The sequence below is a fragment of the Cupressus sempervirens genome, chromosome 4 (genome assembly GCF_028749045.1).
Source record: "Cupressus sempervirens isolate cs-2001-9-10 chromosome 4, ASM2874904v1, whole genome shotgun sequence".
Lineage (NCBI taxonomy): Eukaryota > Viridiplantae > Streptophyta > Pinopsida > Cupressales > Cupressaceae > Cupressus > Cupressus sempervirens.
In genome coordinates, this window is record NC_143121.1 from 236,133,563 (window position 1) to 236,158,470 (window position 24,908).

The 24,908-nt window shown below is 36.2% G+C and overlaps 1 protein-coding gene and 1 pseudogene across 1 annotated transcript in view; one reads left to right on the forward strand and one right to left on the reverse strand.

The window, feature by feature from the left end:
• LOC149560882 (protein Dr1 homolog) overlaps positions 1–24,908 on the forward strand; it is a 145,726-nt gene that overhangs the window by 27,884 nt on the left and 92,934 nt on the right. The gene's annotated exons all lie outside the window — the stretch shown is intronic.
• On the reverse strand, positions 5,876–23,916 carry LOC149560883 (uncharacterized; annotated as a pseudogene).

Consider the following 24,908-nt stretch of genomic DNA (forward strand, 5'->3'; position numbering starts at 1 on the left):
AGGAACCGACCTAGAATCTGGAGGTTTCATTTCTATGTAAGTAGTTTCCACATGCAGAAATGAATCCCATGTTAGGCAAGATTGTTAAACTTGTTTAGTTTAATAGGGTGCAAAATTTTAGCCTTAATAGTATCATAGAAGACAAAATAACAATATGAAATCATCAGGGATACTTCAAATTTGAACAAGTGGCATCACGAATGTTCAGGATCAATTCTCAGTTTACAATGTGAGAATACCCATAGTGGGTGAACCACAAAAGTAAGGTATCTCATTCTGATGATTGTCCTCCATCTGTTTGTTTTCATAACTGCTCCACTCTGTTTATTCGCAATCTTCATTTGGCAGTTCCTTGATTTCTACTATAACCTCCCAGATGGTAATATCAATATCATCATCTGGCCAGGTGTCATCTCTAATTTGATTCAAGTCACTCAGGCACTTATTCCATCTTGCATTAGTTATAGCCTTTATAGCCTTCACATCTACAACTACTTTATTCATATCCATCTCAATTTTATACAAAACATCAACTAATTCATACACACTTGACACATCAACTTTATCATTATAGTAGGTCACATATTTTTCATGATTCAATATATTTTCAAAAGATGTGGTCCGCTCTTGCCATTCTTTCAAACCTCCATCATTATCAACAATCTCGGGAATAAGACCAGGTATGCCATCTGCAATGATTTTCATCTTATTTTGTATCATTTGCATCCTTCTAGAAAAGTGACCGTCCAACTCTTTAACCTTGCCAATCATTTTCCTCGTAGGAATAATAATTTCCTTGGCAATTCTTTCTTTTGAGTCAGCATTGGAACCAGTCTATCAAAGAATTGGCTTAATAGGCCCCACCTTTTGAACATAAGAGATAATAATGACTTATGTTCCCCTGAGTTTCTGGGACGGGGACAGTAGGGGACACTGGGACGACAATTTTTTTTGCCGATTTTGGGGACGAGGGGGACGATAAATGAGGACGACAAAAGTGACATTTTTCTTTATTTAAAAAAAATTTTATGTTAAAAAATTGTTGATGTATGCAAGTCCATAATGAAGTCCTCGGGACAGGCACGTCCCCGTCCTTGAAACATTGGCTTTTTTGGGGGGGACGTGTTCTCGGGGAACATAGATAATGAATGTGCTTCAACTCATTGATGTTCTGCACCTTGCAATGAAATATAAACACTATGAATATTCTGTGGCCCTTGCTTCAACACATTAATCCTATGGGAAGTGACACCCTTCATTGTATTGACTTCAATTTCCTTATTAACATCTCTTGCATCAGTGTCTATGCCCTCAGGTTGATAACTAATAACAATAGGAGTAGGATTACCGCCCTCTCTTTGCACTTTTTTGTCACTTACCTCAATGATTGGCCTAGTAACACTCCTTATTGTTGCAATTTTTGTTTCCAACTCCTTGATCCTTTGTTCCATCATATAACTCCTTTTTAATTCCTCATATTGTCCTCGAGTGGCAACATAATTTCTAAAGGTCTGAGCTAACTGATCCTCAATCTGGTTGATCTTGTCTTTGCTCAAAGATGTGACTGCACTTAGCAAACCAGAGACCTCTCCACCAGACGTGGACTGCACACTCCAAAATATTGCACTACCTTGGGCTGTATCTTTGACCTCCATCAATCATGGCTTGTTTGATTCAAGAGCAATGTTCATACAACCATGCTTTGTGTATCGATGTTGTAACCAGATCCCCTTTGCAATCCTCCTTGGCCAAAAGCCCCAAAAGATATAGACCTCTCTTGCCTCCTAATTTGGTCCAACATGAATGCGGAGCTCATGTCCCACTCAGGCAATGTAACATCCCACTTCTCCATACCAACTCCTTGGCCTCCTCAATACTTCAGTATCATAGGCTTGTAACTTTTCAACCGTCTCTGCGATCTTTTCATCAGAGTCTCCTGGTTGCATTGTTAGGGTTAATTGGTTTTGCTTTAATTTGAATAAGAATCTCTTGTGCTTGGATGACCCTATCATCAAGCATCCTAGTACCCATTTCCAATTTCTTGGGAGCCTTGTCATTCTCAGTTGCCTGTTTGATCCAGAAATTTTGTCTAATCTCTACAAAGTACTGGCTAGTCTCGAGCAATATTTGTGATGCTTTATTCCCTAATCCTCTAAGGCATCTCTATTAACTTCTTTTTCCTTTTTCCTCCGGTCCATGTAGATGTCTCTGGTGGAACTTCTTTTACATCCTCCTCCTCTTCAACAAAGCACATTTGGCTCAGGGGATGTAGGATTTACCATTTCTTCTCCCTGCCTATTAGCCACCTCAGACATTTTTTGCCATGATCTCATCATAATTCTTTATGTAGGCATCAAACCTATCTAAATACTTCTCCTCATGATAGAAACATAGGAAAGCAGGGTCAACTTTCCTCATCTCATCCTCAAGTCTCGTAATATCTCTCCATTTTCACATCCTCTTAGTACACACATTCTTAAATTTTTTAATTCTAATAACATCTTCTTCCCATAGATGCTTGTTGGCAGACATGTTATATCCCCTCATGTTTCTTAGGGCTACCCTTACTACATTTTCTAGATCATATATCCTAGCAAATGCAGGTGGAAATTTATATTGGCTAAGGATGGCATCAATTTCATTAGTGGCCTACTTGCCAATAGTGAATTCTTCAATCTTATAACTCTGACACATAAATTTTCCTTTTCTTACACTCCTCCCTAGATGCTCACTATCCATCAGAACAATCTGCCAGAGGAATTCTAGTATTCCTATCCTTACTGGGACAAACCTAGGAAGGCTAAGGGGTGGAGGCATTAATATACTCTCATAATAGTACAGTCTCCCAGCAAGAAAATCTCCCCCAATTGTGGCTCAACTTGACATCATCAAAACATAGGATTGGCCTAAGTAACTTGCTGATTATCCTAAGGATCCTCTTGAAATCGGGTACTAGCATTTTCATAATGGGAAAAACAAAATCAATATAAATATAGATAGTTGGCATACGCGTAGAACATGTACCAAACTCTTCTCTACATCTTCACAGGGAGTGCCTCTCCCATCTCCTCAGTTTGCTCAATGAAATCTGGATTGAAATGCCCAATATTTTTGTATAACAACAAGTGCATTAATAATGAATAATGATAGAACTTAAAATTACTCGAATCTGCTTGTTGTGTAGCTACCATCTCATTATGTATCACATTGATTATGTGCTTTACAAATTCATATCCCACATTGGTGTACTGGTCATGTATGTTCATAGCCATCACATATGAGGCTCCTGATGCATTCATTGTCCCATCAACGCCTAACACTTTGGTCAGACCAAAGTTTGTGTTTTGAAGATACCTGTAAAAATACTCTAGGGGCATGAGCTTATTTATCTTCTTGGGGATTTCTCCCATCTCTTTCTTGCTCCTATGTATGTGAATTAGCATTACTTTCCTTGTAAAGAAACTCTTTTGAGATTGAAAAGTATTTTCCAGTTTATCTAAGTCAATCTCAAGACCCATTGGTCCTTTGAGTCCGAAAGCTTCAATAGATGTATTCCTATTTAGCTTGCATAGTATGCTACGATCTACCTTATGGAAAGATTGAGAAGCAGGGTTGTAAGCTTTAATGTGGGCCTTGATCAAATCTACATCAATGAACACTTTTGGTACTATCAGGTTTCCCAATTTGCTCTCTCATGGGTTTGAGGGTCTTTTACTCCATTGTTGCAGGAAAACCAAAATAATCCATTTCCATTGGTGTTTGGTACTAACACGTCTCTGCAGAATGCATATATGTATGCAGTTCATGAGAATTTGATGAACTTGGAAGAAAAGCTAGCCATTCGTCAATGAAAGTGTTGGTTATCAAAATCGTTGATTAGAAACCTATGAGCCTTGCCTACTCGATGCTGGGATATCTAATCGATTTTGGCCAACTTGACAAGATCAATCAAATTGATTTAAATCCCCCGCATTTTTGGCTCCGCAAAACCAAGGCTTGTACACCTGATCTTGGACAACAAAACTTGAATCCAAGATGTTTTATAGCGAATAGATTATAATTCAAAGACAATTTCCTCAAGTGGCAAGATTTTAAGGAAAGTTTCTAGATTGCAATTGGTGAATATTATTCTTCAAAATTTGATTACTTTAATAGAGTTGTAAATGCTGAAATAAGATTAAAATGAATTACTAAAACAAATAGATATTAAACCCTTAACACGAAAAGAAAAATATTGCTAGCAAACAAATATAGAAAAATGAGCGATTAAAGATCAGTATTGAAGTTCAGATGGGCGATAGAGGCAAGTTTATAAGTTTTACATACAACTTTATGATATTATAATATTAAATCTATAAACAATTTAATTATTGGGATGCGTCAAATTATTTCGTCTTATGCATATTAAAACTAGTCTATAATGTTTTAACCTTTAAAAGGATAAAATAGATACAAATACGGAAACAATTTTAATATCCTACAATATTTGTATTTATTAGGTCTAAATAGCAACAAATAATTTAATCCACTTATCCCAATAATAAATTATTAATAGAAAACAAATAAATCATAAAGGACGAACTATATAATATTTAACTCTAAAACAAATAAAAACCTTACTGATTATATTGCAGAAAAATTTGTGTTGAAGTCATTCAATCGTAGATGCTTGACTCAACACGATTTTACATTACACAATATTAAAAATATGCCCAATAATCTCAAGTTCCTGTAGCTTAGATCAAATTTGATTTCTTCCAGCAAAGGAATTGTAAAAATTTGTATGTCTCAGGAATGCAAAGAAAAAATGTTTTTTGTTGAATGCCTCAATTGTCATGGTTTTGGTTTTCCATCATATATTTATAGACAATCAAAAGGCATCGGTTGCCTTCCAAATGTTGCATCCTTTAATTAGCCATTTGTAACGACTTCAATTCTTAAACAAGTATAAGCGACAGTTTAATAAGTAAACGCCCTTGTGCATAAAGTCCATATAAATATTTGAACATTTGAATGCGTGCCTTCCTTTGTGCATTTATTTGCTATTTGATGCCTTTTTCTTTTATTTTTTAAAGGGTAATCAACATGCAAACAAGAGAAGGTTGCGTTTCACGGGAACCATCCCGACCATTAACGACAAGCCTGCAATGTTCGGTTTTATCAAACCGATGCTCCGGGATATGAAGACACAATTATCTTTATTCTGCATCTGGCGCTCATCACGTCCATTCGACCGTGTTAGTATTTTGGCAACCCTCATATATCTTTTATTTGGCGTTGAAGATATCCTGTGCATTCTGTGGGTTTATTATTTTCTTTCACTAGTGCTGCGTCCTCTTCCAACCATCTCCTTGGATATTATTAAACTTGTAACAAACATAAAACAATATAAGATATAAAACACCAAAAAATAGTTGATAATTGAAGATCACCCGCTTAGAAGGCCTTGCCAGACAAAATCGGGCTTCAATGATTTTCAAGATTTGATATCGTGCTGCTACAGGAATGCCATGTAGAGATCTGTTATAGACAACAGAGATTGGTAAACAATTTCCCACTTATTTGGATCCTATGTCCAGCTTCAATCAGCACTTCACAAGCCTGTTTCATCAATTTATATATTGCAATGACAACCATATCCTCACCCTGCATGAGACAAAATTCCTTTGGCATTTTCCCAAGACAACAAGCTTTGATAACATTCAATATTTGACTAAACAGTTCTTCGAATAATAATAGGCAGCTTTTGGAAAGATTTGAGTTGCAAGACAAAATTCCTCCATGTTGTAGGTCATAACATAAGATTTGATACCACATACAATTTGTGTCCATTTAATAAGCAATTTCCTTTGAGTTCCATTCTTTCCCCATTGCTTTATATTTGCCTATCTATATCGCGATCTTGAATTTGGGAATCACAATACTGTGGAAATCTTAGCTGTAGGGGCCAAATCGAACCTTACGAAACGTAAATGATACCCTCCTCAAACTTCTAGAGATCCTTTCTCCATTAACAATATCCTCCTTGTGATAGTGTGCCTCCTCGGACAATAGAAGTAGAGACCTTGGAGATAGGAAAAGGGCCATTCCTTCAAACTTTAGATACTTTATCGAGCCTTGATTGCCAACATTATCTTTTGTATGATCATATCAACATCTAATTGTCCATGATCGGAATCATTTTCTTTTGAAGAAAACCAACATCTAGTACTGTACTTTCTAAACTCCATGGTGCAATGACCAGCCAAAGAAAGAGAAACTTTGCATCCATCAAATGCAGAATGTGCGTCTATATGTGGAGACAAACCAACTCCAGGAGGGTATTCATTTACCGTTAACTGATCAAGAGGCAGATAATTCTCTCCCTGATAAACCTCTGGAAGAGATGAGATCCTGTTTAAAAAATATGATAAAAACAATGGAAGCTGGCCCAACTTTAGCTCCCCATCAATATTTCGTATCTCAAATCTTCTAAAGCACTTTTAGAACACATCCATCCATTGCTGATACAATGCAAACAAGCACTTCTCTTTTCTTGATGCTCTCCCATGCTTTACACAAAAGCTCTGTTTCCATACCGGAGGAGAGAAAAATAATAGAAATATTGAACCAAGCTGCACATCCTACTGCTCCAATGATTGCAATGCACAGAGAAGGCCCTATAGCTTCTATCAAAACCTAGGAAACATTTTCTTGCAAAAGCAAATCATGGTCTGTAGCAACAAGAAGCACTCCAACATCACTTAAAAGATTCACAACACTAGTTTCCATTTCATTTTTTCCTCCTATCAATATTTAATTGTCATTGCTCATAGCTATAGCCTGTTGTTGATACACATATACTCCATTTGGTAAGGTTGACATCAAATAAGGGACTTCCTAAATGGGATAGACTCAATAATTATGATCAACAAGTCAGTATGTCTTCATGTTGTCATAGGCAGCCCGCCCTTTCATGTAACAACTCGCATACTAGATGAAATATATTTACCGGTCCATAATGAAAAACGTGCACAATTGGAAGCAAAAAAAACTTTGAACTCCATCAGAAAGGACTTGGTTTCTTCTGTTTTGATTGGCTAGTGGATATTGACACTTCTTCCGCCTCTGTTTCAACCCTTTGTGATCATTTCGCCATCTTGAGCACCTTACTTGTGAATTCCACTGAAAATCAACTATCTGTAAATCCTTCAAGCTCTGCAACTTCTGTGTTATTACAATCGTTGCAATGCACCTTTAATAATACCTTTAAAGTAAAATCAACATTAATGACATTAACTTCTGCATGCACTAACTTCCTTCTCAAAAACCTTAAGGAAAACTCAAATCGAAGATTTTGGCGGTGTTTTAGACAACTGGATATTGGTTTAACATTCTGTCAATTAATGGTGCTTAATGATTGGCTAGACCTACCTCACCTTTTATTTTATTTTTGACTTGTGTTGACCTTTCATGTCAATGGTTGCGATGTCGTGCTTGCCTTACCATCTTGACCCTCCTCATGCCTTTGCAATAGTCTATTCTTCTACGCCTTCAAGCCTTGTGAGATTACGACAAACAAATTTTAAGTTGTATAGCAGCTCTGCAACTTTTTACCTCAACATCTTATTAATTGCTGCAAGGTTGCGTTTAACTAGCTTCTTACCTCATCTCCACTTCACGACCAATTAACCATTTCACATTTTGACAACCACAATTACACGATGAACTGTCCCCTTTTTATCATCATAAGCCTTTTCACAACCTCGCCATCGTTCTCCTAACCGTGTAAATCGCCCTGTGATGTTGTGATCATAGTGTATCTCCACTTTGCAACTTTACATTCCCGCTTAAGTCTTAACCCTGCAAAGCAATGATCATCACATGATAACCTTCGTTGCAACATCGTGACCCATATTCCTAATTGTGAACTCTGATCTGCAAGGCTGTGAACATAGTTTCACTTTCCCCTTAATCCCTACTTCGCAACATCAAATCTTACTAGGGTTATAATACTGTGAATACATATGGTTATTAAGATGACTGGCCCACATGATTTGACGAGCACCATATCTTTAGTTGATCTTCAAGTTTTACCCCATCTGATATTTTCACGTGGCACCATTCTTATGCCTCCGTAGCCCTTGCGATCATGCGGTGATCAGTTTATTGCAACCCCTCTACCTTAAGCATCTAGTTTATGCTAGCCATGGAGATGTTGTGAAAACCGTCACATGTCGCGTTGCACCATCGTAACCATTATCTTCACCATCTTACTAACTGCAGAGATGTTGCGATTAAGAACAAAGATCATTCACTACATTGCAACACAATCTTGCATCAACCATAGATCTCTTGTGAAGTTACGAATACAGATGGTTATTAAGGAGACGTAAAACAAGGGTCGGGAAAATAAGACATTTGAGGAAAAAGAAAAACATGGTCGAAACTTAGGGTTTTTGACTTAGGGAAAAAAGGATTTAAAACAAATAAAATCCTTTCTAAAGAAATGGTAGGCATGACTTAAAAAGTACAAAAATAATACGTAGCCTATCAAAGATAGGGCCAACACGTTCATCAATTATAAGTTGCGATTCATCCCTGAGACCTGTAGTCATTGTCTAGTGGCCTGTGAACATAAATCTGAGGCTGTATTTACATTTGGAGGCCTATACATCATTTCTAGCAACTTGCGATCTCAAATATTATGATTCATCTAGTCCCATGACCTGTATATATGTTTTGTTACCATCAGTAAGGGTCGACTTTCATGAAGTTGGGGTCTTGTAGTCACAATCAGATGCATGTGATCAATAATTGAAGACTTATGTGTGGAATAGGAGCCCTGCGATTTCTATTCTGAGGGTTGTGATTAAGTTCGGAAGCCTTGCATAAAGAGCTGGGAGGTGTCATTAAAAAAAGGTCATATATCTGATTTGATGTTTGTAATCACGCATTTGCATATACAAACCAACGCAACAAATGGTTTTTTTTGCATTCAATTGATTATGAACAAATTCAATACAATTGTTCCATTAATTAAAATTGTGGCAGTAGAAGTTGCTATTGTATTTCATTACCACAACTCAACATTTGGTATCCATTGTTCAGTTAGCATTTACTTTTAGCATCAAGCTTTGAATGTATATACTTGGCAAAAATCATACATACCCACAAAAAAAAAAGCATATACATGCCAAAACATCATATATAGTTATAACAAAGTTGTGTGCTAAGTGTTTGAGGAAATGTTAAACCATTGACTTGTGAAGAAAATTCATGTGGTTGAGTGTTATTACAGGAGATTTTGGACATTTAACCCTAGTTATTTGCTATCAACCCTCTAAAAAGGATAAATTGATGTACGACCTTGCTGAAGGTGAAATTTGGATGAATTCCAATTTTTGTTGCTGCCTAGGTGCCCGATTTACTTGGTAGTGAGTGAAACTACGTTCTAAACTCCAAGTTGGAACTCATTAATGAATCCAAACCCCACCAAGCTGTTGTATGGGTAATCTTCCAAACTACACTTGCTCATGGATACACCAAATCTAAAGGATGGTACAATGTTTGTATAGGTGAGGCTAATGGTATAGCGTACGGTGGCTGCAATTATTCATATGGAATGGGATGTTTGGGAGAGCTGAATGTTCGTAAGGTAGGCCTATAGCCATACAGTGTAAGGTTGACGTGAGGGATACTGGAGGAAGGTGAACGGAGTGAGATTTTGGTGGAGGAGGAAAGATAGCGTATGGACAGAGAAGGGGACATATGTTAGGTGTTGGGATGGAGTATGGTAGTGACCTATACGGTGATGACTACAAATCATATAGATGAGAAATGAAGTATGTCGTATGGTGGTGGACATATAGTCTTTTGACGGTACTTGAGATGTAAGTTTGTATGGTGATATGGGGCAATCTATATGGTGGGGATTGGGTTGGCCATACGGTAGGGCTGAACAAGTCGTATAGAAGGCAGAAGTGACACATGGGTGACTGTGTACGAATGCATGGATATGATTGAAGGGATTTGTATGGTATTGCAAACTTGATCAATGTTGTTGCTATAAACACAGATATTGTAATTACCTTCTAATTGCCAAATGAACACTGAATGCATAGAAAACATTGAACAAAGATTACAGTTGCAAATAAATGATGGTTCTCCGATTTGCTAGATCCAAGCCAAGTAATACCAAAACAAAATAGGGTGAGGGTTGAATCCCACCGAAACTGGAAATAGCCACGTAGGGAAGATCTTTCACTTCCGAAATGGCGGACAATACAAAACTCCAACAAGAATTCACAGTACAATGAAATAATCTAAATCGCATACATAAAAGCTTCTTACTTGCTGCAATTAAATACCCCTTCGGAGAAAACTCTTGAGGGTTTACAAAAGAATGCTGAGATGACAAACACCTAGGATACTTAAAGAAAATTGGGCCCCTTTATTGATTAAATCAATTAATAAAATAAGTCCTTGTGATATTATTTAATTTTTAAGACCATTTAATTTACTAACCTAATTAAAATGTTTTATTAAAAATTGGGGACATTACAATAATCAGATCTACCTAGGAATTCCCAAAATGCACAATACAAACCAACCTACACTTTAATGCTTCTATCTACTTTCTCAAGACCCTCAAAACTTGCAATCAATTTCAGGTTCACCAACTTTGGAGGAACATCTAGGTTGATAAGAGTTAAGGGTTTTCAATCATGAGCCTACCAATTATTAAAAACCCTAATCAAACGCTCTCCACAAATGTGTAGGTGTGAATTCTAAATTTGGATATCACAAAATGAGCTCCCAAAACACTTTTAGCATCTCCTCGAAGCCATCTGAACCCTAATAGGGTTGACCCACTTCATTTTAAATTGACGACATTTAAAAAGTCACCTTATTGTTTTATTACTATATTAAATTATTTTATTGTAATTACCCAAGCTTAAGAAATATAATTTATTTTCCTCATTTGTTCATAGAATGCAAACTAGGGTTCAAATCCAAATTTTATCTGAAGCTCTATGATCCTTGATTCAGTTTGAATACCATAGGCTAATTGGAACCTCACTCAAAACAATCTGAAACCACACAAGAAGCCAAAAGTTCCCCCCTATCAACTCATTGGCCTACAAGAACTTAGGTGACAAACCAACCTTTGGATAATTGCTTGCTATGAGGTTTTCACACCATCTCCCTATTACAAATAGGGATTCCCTATTTTCACTAGTACTTGTTAGGGTTGTTAGGTTTTGGCAGCTATGTTGGTAGTTCAAAGCTTAAAAGATTAAGGGGTGACCGAGAAATTGAGTAGTCAACTTGCGATCTTAAAGTTGTAAAGGTGCAATTCAAGTTCTTCTAGGTCAAGTTGTAAGGGGTTGAGCAAAACATCCTAAGCATATTTAAATTATGGACATTATAAAGGCATATTTTGTGCACAAGGGCCTTAAAATCTAAATAGGAGGATTTTCCATACTTAAAAATTACCAAAATCCTAAGGTAAAACATTTTTTCTTTATAAAAAGAACACAAAATCTGGACTTACTATGAATTATCCCACTTTATTTGATCAAAATGTGGATTTAGATGAATTTCCCCACTTTATTTGATCAAAATCCATGCCTAGCATGAATTTCCCCGCTTTGGATAGCATTTACTCAAAAGTTTTTCAAGTGTTGGGCATAAATTGAGACAGGGTTCGATTTTCCCCACTTGGAATTTGGAGACAAAGAATAATGATGAAGAATCACATTGGAAGGCAAGTTTCCCTTCTGGTTTTATACTTAATCAAATTTTGGAATGCGAGGTACGGTTTTGTCCTGAGATGGGTCATTTTTTTCTTTGGATATGATTGTGAAGGTGATTTTTTTTGAAGTGTGGAAACTACTTGTCCACTTATGGATTGAAATTCTCCCATTTATGAGAAAACAAAGACAAAATAATTTCTAAGTATGGGAGGTGAAGTTATCCTTGCACAAGTCATTTTCCCCACTTCGGACGAGAGAAAACATGTGCTTATCGTTTTTCAAAACCATGGATGCCTTGTCTCAAATTACAAAATAGGCTTAGTCAAATTTTTGGAGTCCATACATAGATCGATTTTCCATTTTATGGCTTTTTTAATCAATAAAGCAATTAAATAATGGGAATTTAATTAATAAAAGTGGTGAAGCTTCTAGGACGGTGGAAATCTTTTGTCCCACATTGCTTGTTGGAGGTAAATGACAAGATAAATCACCTTTAAAAGGACTGGCAGCTGCAATAAAGAGCTATGAAGGAGTTGGCAGCAAAGTCAAGTGATCAAAAAGAAGGAAATGAAGGCTGGAGTGGAGATCGATCATGCCTAGGAAGGCTGAAACTTGAGCAAGAAGGAAGGTAGGCACCATATTCTTAAGTCTGATGTAGCTGATGACTGAGACTAAATCTGAAAATGCCCTCCATGAAGATCGGTTTCACTCAAAATTTTCATAATTTTACCAACTTTTTAAGCTGTCCATGAATGATTGCAGACTTAAAAGGGTTATTTTTCTGAGCTTTTGAAGACCAGCCCAATTTTGAAGACTTTCTCAGACTGGGCAATTTTTTTTTGAAAAATCATATAAATTCTAAAGTGCCCAAAACCCCCATCACTTGTTTGTAGGCTAATCTCCATTCCAAAACACATCTTTTGCACTTAATGAGAGGCATTAAGAGGCTGAAGTGAGTTAATTACATGCAAAACTTTAAGAACATCAGCTAAAATTTGATTTTTTCCACTTAATTCTAAGTTGGCTCTATGATAACAATCTGATCGAGAACTTGTTGCATATATTTGGCTCTATTTTGGGACTCATCTTGAGCCATTAAAGGACCTAAAATCTAAGTTGCAGACCTAGGTCTGCAGACAACTAACAGCAGGGGAGATTTTTGACAAATTCCCCATAAATTCTTAACTTCACCAATACATCAACAGTTTTACTTGATAGTGCCAAGTCTTCTCAAGGTCTCTGGGCATCAAAATCACTAACTTTTCCATTTACCTTAATCCACAAAGGTGCAGTTGCAAGTATGTCTTCAGACTTGACATGATTGATAGAGTGAGTTTTTGGTGCTTAATGAAGTCTCGGCTTTGATTCATGCTTCACAAACAGAACCATGAACTTGATGAGAGGTAAATTTCATAGATTGATAGGAATAATACCAATGCATAGTTAGTTTTCAGACGTGTCCAATCTTGTCCTCAGAAAATCAGATTTGAGTGAAAGACTAATTTTGTCATTTTGTGGCTAAGTATTGATAAATTTCTACTGTCTTCGGATTCTAATCCAAGTATTTTCTTAGCTCTCAAAGAATAGAATCACTAATTTAAAGTGTGGATTAGATAGATTAATTCAAAGGTTTTAAGTTTGAAAATTATCATTATTTTGTTGTTAAGTCCATGAATACCTTACTAATTTTGAGCTTTCTATCAGGAATCATGTTTGGATCAAAGGCAATGTTAGTTGTAAGGAAGTGAACGAAGGAAGGTGCAAGACAAATTTAAGCTTAGAGCAAGGATAACAATGAAAGAGGATTACTCAAGCGGTCAAGATCAAAGGAAGACAACGCTTTAAGCAAATGCACTTCAAAGCTGGGATAAAGGGGACAAAATTCAAGGATCAAGCTGAAGGAATTATTTCAAGTTCAAGCCTTCATCAAGAAAGGACATAAAGATTGAGGAAGATTTGATATGCCAAGGAAGATGCTAATATGTTCAAGGGATTGCATCAAGGATCAAGTCCCGAGATGAAAAAGACAAAGAAGAATTCCAAGTAATGAAGGTGGAAATACAAAGGGTTCAATTTTTATGAAGTCAAGACATTCAAGGGAAAGAATTCCAAGAATGATGAAGAATTCCTAAGAGGAAGTGGAATTAAGATAAATATTGCAAGACAGAGGAGGCATACATGTTCATAATGATGAGTAGACAATTTCCCTTCTTCCCATTGGTTATCAATCCTTCAAATTTTCTTATTGGCTATTTTTATGTGGTGTTTCATTTATATCGCCTATTTTTGGTTGCCCTAATAGGATTTGTAATTGATTTAATCTAAGCGATTGATTTCAAATCAATCTTTGCCATTCATTGTAATTAGATCTCCTATATAAACCCCATGCCTCCCATTTGTAAAGTAGGACTTGTTGAAATTGTTGGTATGATACCACCTAATTGTTCTTAATTTATTGTTGATCTCCATGGTGAATTGTTTGTATCATTTTGGAGTATTGCATGGTTTCTTTATTTTCCTCAATTAGAATAGGATTTGATTTCATGTTAATTAGAAGTAGAAATAGATGGTTGAAGATATTGTTGAATGGTGAAGCTAGTGTCTATACCTCTTGATACTTGTTGATTGTAAGTAAAGGTATAAGGTTAGTATGGGTGTAAAGTGTTTAACTTCGTTTGGAGATGTGCATTTAGATTGTGCCTTCATAAGGTATTTGGACGAGCATTGAGAGTATGGAAATCATTCCTATATCTATTGAAGATAGCACCCTCCTACGCCTAGTTAGTTTGGCAAAGCAAGGATTGGTTAAGAGGCCCGACTTATCATCAACATTGTCTTACATTCTTAGAGTTAGTTAGATTTTATTTCCTTGCAATTTATTTTATTGGAAGTGTTTGAAGAATTTAAAGTCAAGTTGGTATCCATTGAATGGATATTGTAATTCCCTCTATGATAACCAACATATCTTATCATAAAAAATTAAGTAGATGTCCACAATTAAGAATGAATTTGGAGGTTGTCTCATTTGACCACACAAACTAGACATTATTTAGCATATAAACATCCTTATTCAATCGATAGTTGGGAGATTTGGTGTTTCATTTTGGATTATTAAGTATTTGATTTTGTATGTTGTACTGGAATAAAACTCACGTCAATACTATTGGGCATTCTAATGAGGGGACATGATAGTCCTCCTTTCGCAGAGTTGCTTGCCCATAAGCAACTATAAAGCTTGGAGCTGTAATATAGCCTTATCTTTGCAGGTGGCATCCTCTATGGGTAAATCCCTCTAGCAAACCAAGTACTCCTCGATAACTTTTCTCGTCAACCTCTTGTTTCTCATGTCTAGACTCTCAACAGGTACCATAATCAATCTGCCTTCCTTGTCCAGTGAAGAAACTTAGGTGAAGGTGTAATGTGCTGCCCTAAAGCCTTCTTGAAGCCTAATACATGGAATACATTATGTATCATTCTCTTAGAAGGTAACTTGAGCTTTTAGCCCACCTCTTTGACCCTCCTTAGTACTGTATATGGCTCATAGGAACTTGGCTCGAGTTTCTTGCTCCACTCCACAAGTGTTCTTTGCTTCCACCTCAAATGACCTCTCTATCCTATGATGGTTTGCGTACATCTTTTTTTGAGTCTATGTGTGCTGAATATTATCCTTAGGTTCCTTAAGGATAGGCAATCCTGTAGTATATGATGAGCTCTAGGAGCTCTAGTGTCACCCAAGGCCAAATCTGCAAATGAAGTGTACCATAACCATACAAGGATTTGAAGGGTGTTATACCAATGGGCATATGGTATGTAGTGTTATAGAAGTACTCACCTAAATAAAGCCAACGTACCCATGGTGTTTTCTGCCCACAGACATAATTATATAGCTAACCCTCAGGCCACTTATTAACAATTTGCATCTACTTGTCTATCTAAGGGTGGTAAGTAGTAATAGGTGTCAACATTGTCTGGGTCACTAACAAGGGTCCTAGGAAGTTTGTGCAATTTGAACACCCCTTGGAAAACAACTTTTCAATCCGTGATGTTGTGAAATCTGCTGCGATAGGAAAGAAGTATTCATATTTTTTCAGCCTATTCACAAACACACACACACACACACACACAGTCTCCACCCAAGACCCACAAAAGCCTTGTAATAAAGTCCATAGAAATAGTCTTACTTTTTCTCAAGTATGGGCAAGGGCCATAGAAGGCCATCTGGAAATGTGTACTTTGACTTGTTTTGGTGACAAGTTATGCACTCACGCACATACTGCAAGACATTCCTCAAGGCTTGTAGAATCTGCCCCTTAAGTTTTGATTTAGGAACCAAGTAGATTCTGATTTTATAATACATAACATCATGAATAGCTTATAGAATCTGCCCCTTAAGTATTGAGTACTTGTCATCCTGAACCAATTTTGTCATGATCTCACAAGAAAATTGATTTTTGGAATACTCAACCAATAGTTGAGATTTCTAATCCGATGTGATCACACACAAGAAACACAGGGAAGCAACTATAGGCCTCTTGGAAAGTGCATGAATATCCACATCTTTCTTTCCCATTACACTCTATATCGATATCATAAGCCTATTTTTCTGTTCACCTACCTTTGTTAATGCTTATTAAGATCTTTTTGTTCCAAGTATTTTAGACTATTGTGGTCTGTCCTCACCACAAACTTACACCCACAAAATGCTATCAAAATTTTGCTAATGTATGTATGATTACAAACATCTCCTTATTATAGGTCGAATAAGTCTCCCATTACCTTTTAGCTTCCTACTCTTGTAGGCCATAGGATGGCAATTTAGTGTAAGAACCACGCCAATATTCTCCCTTGATGCATTACACAATAATGCATAGTGCTAAGAAAAATCTAAAAGGGCTAAATTTGGGCAATTGCTCTTAGCTTGCTTAAGTCTGTCAAACATAACTTGCCTCCTTTGTCCACCAAAAAGCCCCCTTCTGAGTGAGATCCGTCAATGGAGTTGTTCCTTGTGAATACCCCTTAAGAAACCTCCTATAAAGGCACATCAACCAAGGATTCCAGATGCTTTTGTAATGTTCTTGGGTGGTGGTCGATCATGAATTGCCTGAATCTTCTCCTCATGAATGTGTACACAACTTTGCCCAATCACATGTCTGAAGTATAGCAGCGGAGGATTAGAATGTCTTGGAAGGAAAGAGTAATAAGGATCAATGGATCCATTTGTTGTAATGTGATAACCCATTTGTAAAGCCACATGGTACAAGGTGTTTCTATAAACCTTGGGTAAAAGGTTAGTCAAAGGGGATATTTTGGTGAATCTCATAGTATTAGATATCCTACGATGATTAGGATAGGTTAGAGTTAGTTTAGGTCCCTTTTAAGTCATAAATGAAAAGTTCCTCTTCAAAACACAAAAAGTTGTAAATGTTGTCAATGTTGCTTAAGCAACATTGACCACTTTTATTGAAAAGTTGCAAAAACTTTCCCAACGGCCCATTTTTATTCAAAAGGTGGCTCTGACCATTGGGACAAGTGTATATAGCCTTGTCATGGCTGAAGACAGGTAGGTTGGTGATTGGCAAATGGTTGGGAGAAGTTTTGATAATAACAATAGTTAGTTTTGTGCAATTTTCTATGTGTTTTTGTATTGTGCAACTTTATGTGGATTGGTGTATTGCATCAATTGACATGGTTGAATAGGGATCTCTTATACCTTTCTGTTGGACTTGGTTTCAAATCATAAGGTGAAATAATAAGGGAGATATATCAGTTTCATTGAAAGTTGATCTAAAACCCTCCCAAGATCAGGGTTTCATCAAAATGGGGCTCTAATTTGCTTTGCTACCGTGAGATTTCAACGACCTTTGGGGTGAAGCAAATAGGGTCCATGTACATTATGATTTCAAAGATTTAGACCCATAAAACACTGTCTGCTTTTTTTCCAAGCGAGCCCTAACCAAGCATTCCTTATGTTCTTGGTTGTAGAATGATGCATTTGATCCTATAGTGAAGGATTGGTGAGTGCGGGACTCAAACAAACTTTGTATTTGATGTTAGTAGAGACGTGTGAAGCTGTCGAAACCATTGGCCAAGTTTGAATGTTCCATTCCTTGGTACTTGCTTTGTAATTCTAACCTAATTAGTGCCATTAGGCCTAGTAGCATAGTAAGGGTTGGAAGTTGCTTTGATAGGTTGGAGATCCAATCTCTTGGGATTTGATAGATCTTCCAAAAGGGTATCTGAAAAACCCATCTGATTGGGAGGTTGTGTGAGAAGTTTAAAAGTTAACCCTTGAAAACTGACCGAGCAAACCTGATTGCAATTAGGCTTGCCCATTAGTCCAGTTTAAACAACTAACTTTTTGGGTATTTGTTGATTAGTTGGATAATTGATTTTGAGTTCCTAGGCCTATTTAAACATGTTCCATTCGCTCCCTTGATTAGGTTTGAAGTTTTGAGTCCTTTCCTATATTTTGTCCAAAATAGGGAAATTGGCCCTAAACCCAAAGTTAGGCCAATTTGGTCTTTGTGTAGAATGGTCAGTGGTGATCTTGTAGCTTGTTATAAGACTTAAATATGTTATTGGAGTTCCCAAGAAGGGTGTGAGAGTTTGTGGAAGTTTGGAGGTGATCAAAAGAGAGGAGTAGAGGCTTGTGGGGCTTCATCACACTTTTTGTAGTGCTCTCTGCATTATATAGAATCTTTGTAAGACCAAACTCACATTTGAATATCTTGCAAATAGAGGCTGAGCCTACACAATACTAGGGACCTCATCCAAATGTCCCATATGATCCTTCCATGACATGTTGTATATCAAGATGTCATAAGAAAGCACTAGTACAAACTTCTGCAACTACCTATTTAAGATATGGTTCATGCATGATTGGAAAGTGGCAGATGCATTATGATGAATGTATTTCATTAATGTCAAAGGATTTCATGAGAATGAATAAAACTACCAGTGTTAGCACCAACAGTGTCAAAGGAAAATTAAAGATAGAAATTAAACTGTTTGTGTCTGTGATATAATAACTAGATGGAAGGATATAAACAATTATAAGAAGCCATTTCTAGAAGAGTCTTGGATCTATTATGAGAGGTAGCATACCATTGATTAGGAGTTGACCATTATGAAAGCACAAAAATGCAAAGTTGCACGGATACGGATACATATAAATATGGGAACGGTATTGGGTATGGATACAACCATTTATTTAGAAACCCAATATGGATACGGCTGGACACAACATTAATAAATAATACATATACATATATTTAACATAGTTTTCTAAGTTATTGTAGGAGATTTTCATTACTTCAAAAGTAATATTGACACATAAATTCTACATAAATATTTATAAGTTAATTTAATGCTTTACAATTTGCAAACACAATAGAGTTGCATTAGAAGATAACCAAAAAACGGGTTGCTGAAATAGAAAAAATATTTTATTTGTCTTTCTCATCTAGTGGAGGTTTTTTTTAATACTATTTAAAAAAAAAAAAATTGCTTTAATATATATTTTTTTAACATTAAAGGGAAGATCTACATCAAATCTTAAAAAAAAAAAAAATCCCATAGAATTTGGTACGGTTGGAAAATCAAGTTTATTAGGCGGACATGGGTACAATATTCGATGTGTATCCGAGCAGTATTGGATACGTTTCCAAATTGGATACGGGGATATGCATGCCCAAGGAGGCACAAAGGAGTTTCTGGCAACTCTGAAAAAATGAATACATAAGAGAGACCAACCTATTTCAGGACACCAGGAGAAGGATATGATTAAACAAAAAAAGTTACACGTGTCAAGTCTGAGAAAAATCTATAAATGTAAAGTCTAAGAGCCTATAGTAACAAAAGTATTTGAGAATTTGCAAGTGTATATGACACGTCAGAAAGCCAAGCATACGATATATACTCTCCAGTATAAAGAGCCATGAGAAATCATAGAACACTTCTGTAAATGGTGAAGACAATAATGATGAAAAAGCAACGAGTTGATATGGACACAAAATGAGCATCACTAAGTGCTAATATTCTATTATCCCTAAGTTTGATGATGGCATATTACTGTGATAGTTTGCAGTAGATAGATACAGAAAGTAATGGTGAAGACAAAAGATCAACACTATAAAGGAGATTGTGAAGTATGGAAGACCAAGCGGCATCAACATCATTCATCAATGGCATAGTTTCATCAAACATCAACAATGAAGTAATTGATGAAAATAAAAGAGTTAACGAGAGATTGGTGACTAATAAATTTCCTATGGAAGCAATATTTAATTGTTTGGAACTATTGATAAAGATACAAATAAAACAATAATATTGAATAACATACGCATATGAAGTCATGTAGCAATAATTTATATACATAGACACCATAAAGGTGATTTGAAGCCAATATTAAGCGGTTTATAAAATACAACGATGGAGAGCATAGAGACAAGGCATATATTATTGAGTATACAAACAATCTCAAACTCACATAATTTCATAAACAAATGAGGCAGAGGTTATAATAATAGCAATAATTAATTTTGAAGACAATGAAAAAATGAATGAGCATAATGGCAATGATAAATAAGTTATGAACCGAGAGAATTCTGAAAGATAACATTCCACACAAAGCAAACAATGATATTTAAATCCATGACATAAGAAAGAGGGCCAAGTTGTTTCATGAAGACAGCTAGCCGCAAAAAATAGACGAATATGATGTAAGACAAAGGTCACAATCAATAAAGTAACAAGGCATAGTATCGATGCTATTGAATCTGCAATAACAAGTTTGAAGGAGGCATCAACGATATGCTGAGACACGTCAGTTAAAAGATCTCCACCATGGCAAGAGAATACAAAGATAAATGAATTCTATATTTCAGAATTGACAATATTTGAATGATTCCAACAGAGGAACAATGCTCAATATAATAATAATAATATGCAGCAGTCCTGTATTTTTCAGCGATTGATTTAGTGTTAATAGGAAGCAGTGATGCTAGACATTCAAATCAATAGAGGGGATGAATATGTTCAGAAGTTTATAGAGACAATGATTTCTATGATTATGTAGAGACAATCATGTGCAAAAATAAATATTAATAAGGCGGTGACAAGATACTGGGATTAACAATCAAAAGATGCGATTGAAGTATAGAAAGAGTGATTCAAATGATGACAAGAATTCATCGCATTCAGCAGATTAAAGAAATGGTGATCAATATAAACAACAATGAAGTCTATATGGTAGTGGCAGTTTGGGGATAAATATTGCTTGCAAAGAATGAAGCATATCATACATTTGCTGCCCAATCAGCAATGAGTCTTAAATGAAATTTCATGACAACTGCAAACTTAATATAAAAATTATCAATAACATAGAGTAATTATGAAGAGAATAATTAGCATATAGATTCATTGAAAGGGTAGGACTATTCAATATATGGAGGTCTATCTATATATAGATTCCTTTGATTGCAGAAATGGAGTGTGTGGGCTGTGTGATAAGAAGTGGAATGCAAAGAAAAAGAAGTGCAGAAGAAAGGGATAAATAACATACAAATACAAAGAGAGAATAAGAAGTGGGGAAAAGAAGAGAAGATTCTTAAAATGAATATATAAATTTAAAAGATAAAGAAAAATAAAGAAGCGTGCAGATAAAGAAGAAAAACTATAAAAAGAGGATGTAAAGAAATGACACATGTGGTGTAATAGAAAAGGGTTTATGAAGAAGGGATTCAAAGCAGATTGGAAGTATTTAAATAAAAAATAGCAGATTCAAGTATGCATAAGTAGGGTTGTGTAGAATCATTTGAAGAGAGTAATCTAAATGTCCATCATCTCTTGAAGACAATATAAAGAAGGATATTAATAGAAGAGAACGTGGAAATAAAAAAGATTTACTTATCAATTTGAAGAGAAGAAGTGCTAAGAAAATGTCCATCATTAGTTGAGAAAGAAACAATGTTAATGTGGAAAAGCAATTTGCATGTAGTGGGCTGGTGCTCACAAAGACAGAAGCAGGAGTTGGTGCTTCCAGTAGGTCAGAGCCTGCGAAGTGTGGGAGTTGGAGCTTACAATTAGTCGGTGCTCATAAACACAAGGTTTGGAGCCTCTAGTAGGTTGGAACCTAGAAAACATTGTAAAAGAACAAGTTTATATATAAAACAATTATTTGCTGTGGCTTTCCCCTGCTTTGGGTTTCCACATTAAACATTGTGTCCTTGTGTTTATGTTCATAATTGTTCATTTCAGCATTTGAAGTCAATTGTTTGGATAAAAGTTTTAAATTGGCAAATTTCTTATTATACTGATTCACTCCCCCTCTTATTATAATCGTGTGCTCTTCACATTAGTGCAGCCAAATGACATCATCAAAAACTCATAATGATCAAAATGACATTTGAAGGTAGTCTTGTTTATATCTTTTCTCTAGCCCCGATCTGATGATATCTTGAACGAAGATCAATCTTCAAAAAGAAGATTGTGCCATGTAACTCATCTAAGAACTCATTTATGCACGAGATTGTATACCTATTCTTGATTGTTTTCTTATTAAGGGTACAAGAGTCAATGCACATGTGCATAGTATTTCAGAATATTGTGGTCTGTCCTCACCACAAACTTATAAACCACAAAATTGCTGTCGAAATTTCGCTAATGCATGCATGATTGCAAGCATCTCCTTATCATAGGTGGAGTAAAATCTCTCATTATCTCTTAGTTTCCTACTCTTGTAGGCCATAGAATGTTGATTCTGCATTAGAACCATACCACTACCCTTTCCTGATGCATCATACTCCAGTGCAAAGGGTTGAGAAAAATACGAAAGGGCTAAAAATGGGCAATTGCTCTTAACCTGCTTAGGAATGTCAAACACAACTTGCGCCTTCTTTGTCCACCTGAAAGCCCCCTTTTGAGTGAGATCTGTCAATGGAGCTGTTAGCTGTAAATACCACTTAATAAACCTCCTATAATATGCACATGAACCAGGAATCCACACAACTTTGTAATGATCTCTGCTGGCTCACTCCCAAACTATGTTGAAGAATGGTTCTTTTATTTGCAAGTTTTATTTTTTCTTGTGTTTTAAGATATATATTTTTCGCATTTTCCAGAATATATTAATGCTCATGAAAAGTAACACAATTTGAAACTACAAACAATGCCAAGATAAATTTATTTACTTACAATTATAAAACTTGCAAATTATTGCAAACAATTCACATGAAACCTAAATATTTTCTGGCATCCAATATATATTGCAGCTAAGTCTCAGAAAACTCCATTGCAAATTTGTTTGCAGCAGCCCTATGCAAACATTGCTTAGTAGAGGCAAATCACAACTCTGTATGTGTAGACGCAACTCCTAGAAACCCACACTATCTTCACTAAATCTGGCCACCCAAGATAGATAAATAATTGCAGACCATAAACGCCCATTTGCAGCTACCAATTGTTCTCCTAGCAACAATTTGCAACATGAATCAAGAGATGGCTCCAATCTTTGACTCCAAACTATTGGTTGGGTAGGATCTTGGGTAACCCTCTCAGCAAACCCAACCGCAAAATCCATGTGGGGAAGCATTGTAGCCAAAGTTTCTACAATCTTTCCCACCAAACGTCAAATACCACGGAAACCCCAAGGGATAGTACCCTCAGATTCTCTATATGATCCCTCTCACAATTTTGGACTCTCCAGAAGATACTCTATTAATGACTCTATGTAGTAGAAATTATATGAAGCATCAACCTACTCCCCTACAATCCACAACTGATATCTCTAAAAGTGTGGCACTATCGTCTATGACTATCAACTAGATGAGATGAAGTATTAGGATTGTTTCCAGAGGGAAACATCCCAACATAAGAATGAACCCCCCAACTAGAGAATACTTGACATGTGTCTAGTGAAGATGAGGGAGTGCTATCATAAATTGTCACACAATTCACAACTAAATCCTCCTCTACGTTACAATGACTATCAAAAATCTGCCGTACATCATTTGTCAATGGACTAACCTCTGGAGAACCAAATACAACAAGAAGCTCTCTGCAATTTGCCACTGATGCACTCATCTTCAAAAATCTGCCGTACATCATTTGTCAATGGACTAACCTCTGGAGAACCAAATACAACAAGAAGCTCTCTGCAATTTGCCACTGATGCACTCATCTCATCTCTAGCTATTGTACTTATCTCAAGGATGGATGTAACCGCATCCTCATCACATCCATTATCCCTATCGGTGAAAGTCAACTCACCACCATCCACTACTATACATAGCTGAACTGGATTTTGGGTTGGTGTAGATTATACACGCTCCAACTCGACAGTAACCTGATCCAAACCTGAGTGTGACTTGTGGAGGGCCAATTGAGTACACTGCAAAGAGTCCACAATCATGTCAAGCTTATGGGTGAGCTCATCAACCTCCTCCTCCTTTCCCTTCAAGGCAACATGACAAATATAGGCTCGCTTGAGTAGGAAATCCAAAACTACTAACAATGTAAATAAATATGTCCCATAATCATGATAGCCTCTCGAAGAGCATGAAACTCCTCAAGGGAAAGACCACCAATATAGTGCTCATTTGTCACAAGAGCTCTCCATCCATAGGTAGTCAACATCTTCAACATCTTATGAGAAACATCAAAATTCTCTAAAGCTGTGGCAATCATGCTATTTCTAACCTTCAACTGCCCAAGCAAATGATAAGGAACCTATAATAGTTGACTCCTATACATGTCCTCTAACCCAAACTCGACACTATGACAAGAGACTGTATCCTCATTGCTTCTCTCATGATCACTCTCTTCATGTGCATTAACAACCTTGTACACGTCCAGCAATGAGGTAGTGCTATTGGGTACCTCTATCAATACCTCCTCTAAAGAAGTGGAAGCTACTGTTGTATCAAACTTTTCGCATGTCTCTACTTCACCTTCATCTGTAAGTCCTTGTAAATCATGATGATGGGGCCTATCATCATTTGATAAATACTCTAAGTCATCACCCAATATCTAATATGATATACCAAACTCCCTGATGAAGGGTGCTCCCCTCCATATTACAAATGTATAATAGTATTAGAAATACAACAACAATATGTAAAAATGAAATATGGGCTTATTATCTCCAAAAGTATGGAATTACAAATTTCAGAA